Consider the following 5886-nt stretch of genomic DNA (forward strand, 5'->3'; position numbering starts at 1 on the left):
CATCATTAAACTCTCCCATATTGAGGTTTCATGACTTCCTTTCTCCTTTGTGTTTGATGTTCATGGTTCATGCTTGTTATGGGGAGATTGCTTTAGATCCAAGATAGCAATGATGGCGCCTCCAAATTCACACAATCCACCCCCTTTTCATGGTGAAAATCAGTGCCTCTTTTCCTTCCATGACACAGCTAGAAGGATAATTCTCTCCTTTGCCCTTTACTTTTGGCATGAATACTTGCATGATCACTTGGACTTGTTCCTAGGACACTTGGGAATGGACATTCACAGTTTCTTTAGTGAAACTAATTGTTCTAACTTTTTTGGACACTTGTTTTGCACAAACTTTTGCAATGAAAAACTTGACAGGTCATTATTAGCTCATGTCTCCATCGTCATACACTCAGTAGAACTTAACTTGTCTCGTACTTTGTGTTATACTCTTGCCATGAATAACTCTCATTATTCTTATCTTCATTACACATGGATGCAATCTCAATATTTAAATGAAAGCTGTAAGTTTTTACTGAGTGGAGAGGCATTGCCACAATATTGTGGCATCTTATAGTGTTATGCCTTTTGTTCTCCTAAAACTTTGAAATTAAGACTTTTACAGTATTGGTACAAGTAGCTATATTCCCTAGTATTTTAAAAAGATTCTCCTTGTTGATGCGTAAAGCTATACCTTAGACACTGTATCCATATATATACCACTCCATTTGCAACCTAATTGGAGCATGAAGCCCTTTTTGTGTTTCCATATGGATCCATGCCTTATTATTTCACGATTTTTTTGGTTTTTGACTTTGCCCCTTCAACCTACTATTGTATTACCCTTTCTTTGCACAATAGCTTGACATTATTAGCTTCACATTTAAATTGGAAAAAGAGCTCTAATGCATTGTCAGATCAAATATATTGTTTTTAATTTTTCTCAACAAACCATATGTTTTTTCAATCTATCAACATCTCTCATAACTAGTAGATTTTTATCCCAAGTTTACTAAACATGCACATCTATTTGAGAATACATTCATGAAATAGAGATGCTAAAGTTGATCTCATCCTAAATAAGTCCATTTGACAAATAAATTCATCAAAATAAAGCTATCAAATTCTTCTTTGTCTTTGTAGGTTTTGCTTTTTTTTCTTTAATGTAAATTTTCTAATTTCTTACTTTTAAGTTATTTGGATATTATTTTGATTTATCTTATATATAGATTTATGTATATTACTACATTTATTATTGTTACTTATTTCATGTTTTATCAAGTAATTAATATATTGATATAGGTAAGATACATTTTCACCATTGTATCATTAAGTTCTATCCTCAATAAATTTATTAAAAAACTAAATAAATATTTAGTATCTTAATATTTTATTTACCTTTCTCCTTTTAATCCCTTGAGTAGAGATTGAGCAAACATGATAGTGCATTATACAATCCTACAATTGGTGGGAAATAGTCATTTGTGCCAAAGAATTTTTCTTTCACACAAAATGTTGTAATTAATTATTTATTTTTCCAATACAATAACATGGGTCTTTAGTGACATATCCATATATCATATATTATAATTTTTATAGAAATTTCTATAATAGTATCGTATTTTTCATATAAATATGAATCCTATAATTTCTATTATGCAACCTATGTATCATAGAATTCACCAATACTATGATAGAGGCAAAGGTTTGATAAATTTTCAACTTGGGATTGACTATTTACAAAAATTGGATTCTCTAAAGTGCATAAAAGATTGATTTAAACACCACTCAACAAGCTATTTGGAGCTTTTGGAAAAGTTGAAAGTTCTCATTAAGTTCAATGATCTTAATGCAAATGCATATTGTGTATGGAAAGGTATTCTTGATTGAATTTTTAGCCTAATTTAAGGATATTTTATATGATTTCATTTTGGATTATTAAGAAATGCCATTTTGTGAGAATTGTCGTAGAGTTCACTTTAAAAAGATTTACTTTCTATTTGTTCAAGCATGTCTATCAAGTATTGATTCCCTTTTGTGAGAATGGCCTTAACACTACAAGGATATGGAGGTATAGCGACAGCACTTTCTGACGCAAAATAGCAGCGTCGCTATTTGTGTCACTATTAGCGACGTAAATAGTGATGGTGCTCAGACGAAAAAAGCGCAGGCCGAAACCCGAGCGCATTATTTTGCGCGCATACACGAAAGAGAGAACGAAAGGGAGAGAAAACTTCATCTTACATTTGAGAGGGAGAGGGAGAGAAATAGAGAAAGAGGGAGAAGGAAAGCTTCTTGCCATCGCTGCCGCCATTCGCGAAGAAGAGGAGGAAGTGTACGGAGGACGAAGAGGAGCCACCGTCGCGAAGAGGAGCCACCAAATCCATCCTCGAGCCTTTACGGTGAGTGCATTGTTCCTTCTTGCTTTGTTTTTGTGTTTTCTCTTTCTCTTTTACTTGTTTTTGTTAAAATTCATGTGTATTGAGAGAGGGAGAGGAAATGAGAGAGAAAGAGAGAAAGAGGGAGAGGAAAGAGAGGGAAACATAAATATAATAGGGAAAGAGAGAAAGAGAAGGAGAGGGAGAGGGAGGGAGAGGAAGAGGAAGAGAGAAAAGGAAATAAGGAACGAGAGAGAGAAGGAAAAAACATTAAACATAATAGGGAAAGGGAGAAAGAGAGGAAGAGGGAGAGGAAATGAGGGAGAGAGAGAAAGAGAGAAAAGGAAATGAGAGAGGGAGAGGAAGAGGAAGAGAGAAAAAACATTAAACATAATAGGGAAAGAGAGAAAAGAGAGGGAGAGAGTGAGGGAGGAAGAGGAAATGAGAGAGGGAGAGGAAGAGAGAAAAGGAAAGAAGGAATGAGAGAGAGAGGGAAAAAATATTAAACATAATAGGGAAAGAGAGAAAGAGAGGGAGAGGGAGGAAGAGGAAATGAGAGAGGGAGAGGAGAGAGAAAAACATTAAATATAATAGGGAAATAGATAAAGAGAGGGTGAGGGTGAGGGTGAGGGTGAGGGAGGGAGAGGAAATGAGAGAGGGAGAGGAAGAGAGAAAAGAAAAAAAGAAATGAGAGAGAAAGGGAGAAAACATTAAACATAATAGGAAAAGAGAGAAAGAGAGGGAGAGGGAGAGGGAGAGGGAGGGAGAGGTTGTTGTTGTTTTGTTTCTTCTTTTCTATTTTGTATTTGTTGTTGTTGTGGTAGTCGTAGTAGTGGTAGCGGTAGCGATAGTTGGAGATTAATTTTTTATTTTATTGTTTGTTGTTTTTGTGGTGGTAGCGGTAGCGGTAGCGGAATGAGAGAGAGAGGGAAAAAATATTAAACATAATAGGGAAAGAGAGAAAGAGAGGGAGAGGGAGGAAGAGGAAATGAGAGAGGGAGAGGAGAGAGAAAAACATTAAATATAATAGGAAAATAGATAAAGAGAGGGTGAGGGTGAGGGTGAGGGAGGGAGAGGAAATGAGAGAGGGAGAGGAAGAGAGAAAAGAAAAAAAGAAATGAGAGAGAGAGGGAGAAAACATTAAACATAATAGGAAAAGAGAGAAAGAGAGGGAGAGGGAGAGGAAGAGGGAGGGAGAGAGAGAAGGAGGGAGAGGTTGTTGTTATTGTTGTTGTTGTTTTGTTTCTTCTTTTCTATTTTGTATTTGTTGTTGTTGTGGTAGTCGTAGTAGTGGTAGTGGTAGCGGTAGTGGTAGTGGTAGCGATAGTTGGAGATTAATTTTTTATTTTATTGTTTGTTGTTTTTGTGGTTGTTGTGGTTGCGGTAGCGGTAGCGGTATGAGAGAGAGAGGGAAAAAATATTAAACATAATAGGGAAAGAGAGAAAGAGAGGGAGAGGGAGGAAGAGGAAATGAGAGAGGGAGAGGAGAGAGAAAAACATTAAATATAATAGGAAAATAGATAAAGAGAGGGTGAGGATGAGGGTGAGGGAGGGAGAGGAAATGAGAGAGGGAGAGGAAGAGAGAAAAGAAAAAAAGAAATGAGAGAGAGAGGGAGAAAACATTAAACATAATAGGAAAAGAGAGAAAGAGAGGGAGAGGGAGAGGGAGAGGGAGAGGGAGAGGTTGTTGTTATTGTTGTTGTTGTTTTGTTTCTTCTTTTCTATTTTGTATTTGTTGTTGTTGTGGTAGTCGTAATAGTGGTAGTGGTAGCGGTAGCGATAGTTGGAGATTAATTTTTTATTTTATTGTTTGTTGTTTTTGTGGTTGTAGCGGTAGCGGTAGCGGTAGCGGTAGCGGTAGCGGTAGCGGTAGCGGTAGCGGTAGCGGTAGCGGTAGCGGTAGCGGTAGTGGTAGTTGTTGTTTAATTTCTTATTTTCTTATTTGTTGTTGTTGTGTAGTCGTGGTAGTGGTAGTGGTAGTGGTAGTGATGGTAGTAGTTGATGTTTAATTTTTTCTCTTCTAGTTTGTTGTTATTGTGGTAGCCGTAGTCGTGGTCGTAATCATCGTAGTCGTGATTGTAGTAGTAGTAATAGTAGTTTTCTTGTTTGTTGTTGTAGTAGTACTAGTAGTTTTTTTTCTTTTCTTTTTTATTGTTGTTTAGTTTTCTTGTTTGTTGTTGTTGTTGTTTTTTCTTCTTTTCTTGTTTGTTGTTATTGTAGTAGTAGTAGTAGTAGTTGTTGTTGTTGTTGTTATTTTTTCTTCTTTTCATGTTTATTGTAGTGGTAGTGGTTTGTTGTTGTCGTAGTCGTAGTCGTAGTCATAGTCGTAATAGTAGTAGTAGTGGTGGTGGTGGTGGTTTTCTTGTTTGTTGTTGTTGTTGTTGTAGTTTTGTTTCTTTTCTTATTTATTGTTGTTTAGTTTTCTTGTTTGTTGTTGTTGTAGTAGTGGTAGTAGTAGTTTTTTTTTCTTTTCTTGTTAGTTGTTGTTGTTGATTTTTCTTTTATTCTTGTTTATTGTAGTGGTAGTGGTAGTAGTAGAGAGATAGAGTTATTGTGGTGGTCGTAGTCGTGGTCGTAGTCGTGATTATAGTACTAGTACTAGTAGTAGTAATAGTAGTTTTCTTGTTTGTTGTTGTTGTAGTAGTAGTAGTTTTTTTTCTTTTCTTGTTTATTGTTGTTTAGTTTTCTTGTTTTTTGTAGTAGTAGTAGTAGTTTTTTCTTTTTTTCTTGTGTATTGTTATTGTAGTAGTAGTTGTTGTTGTTGTTGTTGTTGCTTTTTTCTTTTCTTTTCTTTTCTTGTTTATAACGTTGGTGTAAGGCCTACATCTTGTAGTGTAAAGTTCACTTTCAAAAAAAATTACTTTCTATTTGTTCAAGTATGTCTATCATACATTGGTTACCTTTCCTTGGAGCAATAGAAAATAAAGTCCTCATAGAGGGTTTTGTTGGAATGAGGAGATTTGATGCGATGAAGATTCAAAGGAGATAGGTTTAAAAGCAAACTTCTTGCTCAATGATGAACCTATGGATTAGAAAACATACAACACACTTTTTTCTTCGTAGGAGAGTTAGTGCATGAGAACTCACAAACTTACACCCTTGTTCATGGAGAATTTATAAAACCCCAAACAATTTATTTTGAAGCTTAAAAATACCCATTGTAATCCTCATTGTGCGATTAAATGACTCCTTAATATATATAAATTTTGCATTGGAATTAAGATATCCAAATATATATTTTTTTGAAACTTGAAAAGACCCATTGTTACCTTCATTCTATGATTAAAGAACCCCACTGTAACCCCCATTCTATTATTAAAAGACTCAGTAAGTATTAAACATTTGCCTTGCAATTAAAAAGCCCATCACGTTGCATGTTTCTAGGAAGTTGAAGGTATTAGAAGCCCCTTATATTGAATTCTTGTGCTATAACTTGTATGTATTTGACTAATCCTCGTGAGGTTTCTTCTTTTCTTAGGCAATTACCATTGGTAAACTACCCTTATCATATGCGTTAAGG

The sequence above is a fragment of the Lygodium microphyllum genome, chromosome 2, assembly GCF_053477565.2.
Source record: "Lygodium microphyllum isolate KBCC chromosome 2, Lygodium_microphyllum_v1.1.10, whole genome shotgun sequence".
In the NCBI taxonomy this organism is placed as follows: domain Eukaryota; kingdom Viridiplantae; phylum Streptophyta; class Polypodiopsida; order Schizaeales; family Lygodiaceae; genus Lygodium; species Lygodium microphyllum.